Source organism: Schistocerca serialis, unplaced genomic scaffold (assembly GCF_023864345.2).
Source record: "Schistocerca serialis cubense isolate TAMUIC-IGC-003099 unplaced genomic scaffold, iqSchSeri2.2 HiC_scaffold_1036, whole genome shotgun sequence".
In the NCBI taxonomy this organism is placed as follows: domain Eukaryota; kingdom Metazoa; phylum Arthropoda; class Insecta; order Orthoptera; family Acrididae; genus Schistocerca; species Schistocerca serialis.
The window spans coordinates 7501-10000 of NW_026047224.1; the positions used below are offsets into that span (position 1 = coordinate 7501).

The 2500-nt window shown below is 63.4% G+C and overlaps 1 pseudogene; it reads left to right on the forward strand.

The window, feature by feature from the left end:
- LOC126430194 (large subunit ribosomal RNA) overlaps window positions 1-2500 on the forward strand; it is a 7959-nt pseudogene that overhangs the window by 2113 nt on the left and 3346 nt on the right.

Sequence of the window (2500 nt, forward strand, 5' to 3'; positions counted from 1 at the left end):
TGCATGAGCGTTCGAGTTCCCTGGAATCCTCTAGCAGGGAGATAGGGTTTGGAACGCGAAGAGCACCGCAGTTGCGGCGGTGTCCCGATCTTCCCCTCGGACCTTGAAAATCCGGGAGAGGGCCACGTGGAGGTGTCGCGCCGGTTCGTACCCATATCCGCAGCAGGTCTCCAAGGTGAAGAGCCTCTAGTCGATAGAATAATGTAGGTAAGGGAAGTCGGCAAATTGGATCCGTAACTTCGGGATAAGGATTGGCTCTGAGGATCGGGGCGTGTCGGGCTTGGTCGGGAAGTGGGTCAGCGCTAACGTGCCGGGCCTGGGCGAGGTGAGTGCCGTAGGGGTGCCGGTAAGTGCGGGCGTTTAGCGCGGGCGTGGTCTGCTCTCGCCGTTGGTTGGCCTCGTGCTGGCCGGCGGTGCAGGATGCGCGCGCCTGCGCGGCGTTCGCGCCCCGGTGCTTCAACCTGCGTGCAGGATCCGAGCTCGGTCCCGTGCCTTGGCCTCCCACGGATCTTCCTTGCTGCGAGGCCGCGTCCGCCTTAGCGTGCTCCTCCGGGGGCGCGCGGGTGCGCGGATTCTCTTCGGCCGCCATTCAACGATCAACTCAGAACTGGCACGGACTGGGGGAATCCGACTGTCTAATTAAAACAAAGCATTGCGATGGCCCTAGCGGGTGTTGACGCAATGTGATTTCTGCCCAGTGCTCTGAATGTCAACGTGAAGAAATTCAAGCAAGCGCGGGTAAACGGCGGGAGTAACTATGACTCTCTTAAGGTGGCCAAGTGGCGGCGGTGTGGCTGCATCCGGACTTGGCTTTTCGAAGTGCGGTCTTGATGTAGTCGTGCTGCTGCTGCGAGGTGCCTTCCTTGGGTTATAGTTACAGGGAGAGTGATGCGCAATACATGGGCCTAGCCCTCTTAGCCTCTCCTCTCCTGCGGTCTTCTCCCCTTCTCGTGGGCCCGCTGATTTTCGCAGAGTGGAAGACCGCACCAGGGGCTTGGGGGGGTTACCAGCCCCCCCTCGCATTATCCCTTTATAGTTGGGGGCAGCCGACAAGAAACAAGAGATGGTGGCCCTTCCGCTGAAGGTGCCACCCCAGCTACCCCAGCACCTATCCGGCCAACCGGCCGTAACGAAAATGCGATAGTTTGTGTAGCTCCCTTTGCTTGCAGTGAGTGCCACCGCACTTTTACCACGAAGAACGGTCTCGGGGTCCATCGCCGCCGCCAACACCCTGCGGCCGCCAACGCTGAGATCGTGACGGAGAGGCATCGCGCGAGGTGGACGGAGGAAGAAGTCCTGTCGCTCGCCAAGGCAGAGGCCGAACTGTTCCTTGAGAGGGACGCCCGGTTCTTCTTTGTAAATCAAGAACTTACCAGGATGTTCCCCGACCGAACGCTTGAGGCAATCAAGTGCCGACGGCGGCAAGCTGCCCACAAGCAGCTTGTCCGCCAATTCATGGAGGCACTTGAGATCGGTTGGGGCGAAGAGCCGGCGTCCCGCCGTGGAGCAGCGAGCTCGCTGCCTGACGCGGGCGAGGCCGCTGCGCCGCCCGTCGACGCAGCCGAGGACTTCGCGGCCGACACCACCGGGCCGCCGCCGGAGGGGCCGACTGACGCCGCCATCTGGGAGCATCTGGCGGGGCTGCCTGCTTCCGCCCAGCGTTTCTCTGCCCTGGATCGAGTCATTGGTCTGGGGCGGGGCACGCCGCCCGATGTCATCCTGGGCATGCTCCCGGATGCCCTTGCGTCGGTCGGGTCCAGGGGGGAGAGGTCGATCACCAGGACACAGCGGCCGCGCCAATCATCCAAGCGGCCGCCTGCCGCCCCGCCGCTGCAGAAGCGCAAGCGGCGCCGCTGGGAATACGCGCGCACACAGGACGCCTTCCGTAGGTCGCGTGCACGTTGCGTGCGCGGCTTGCTGGACGGCACCCTGCTGCAGCCGCCACCCGACATCCCCGGTCTGCTGGACTTCTGGGCGGACCTCTTCACGAAGAAGCCGATCTCCACCGCCGGCTTCATCCGTGACCGCCTTCTCCCGCACTCGGAGCCTGTCGCTCCTGAGTGCCTATGGGGGCCGGTCACACGTGAGGAGGTCGCTGCTGCCTTGCCGCCCAGGGGATCGGCAGCCGGGCCGGACGGCCTGACTCCAGCGGAGCTGCGGCGCCTGCCGCACGAAGTCCTGGTGAAACTCTTGAACCTCTTCCTCCTGGCCCGCGCCCTCCCCGAGCGTCTGCTTCGCGCCCGGACGTCACTTCTCCCCAAAACGGCTGCACCAACATCCCCCGCTGACTTTCGCCCCATTACGGTCTGCTCGGTGTTGGCGCGGACCTTTCACAAGGTTCTCGCGTCACGCCTGATGCGTGCATGTGCTGTGGACGAACGTCAGCGGGCATTCATCCCCCGGGATGGGATGTTGGAAAACACCTTCATCTTGGACACTGCTCTCACCGACGCAGTCCGCTCCTGTCGCTCTGTTTTTGTGGCATCGATCGACGTCTCTA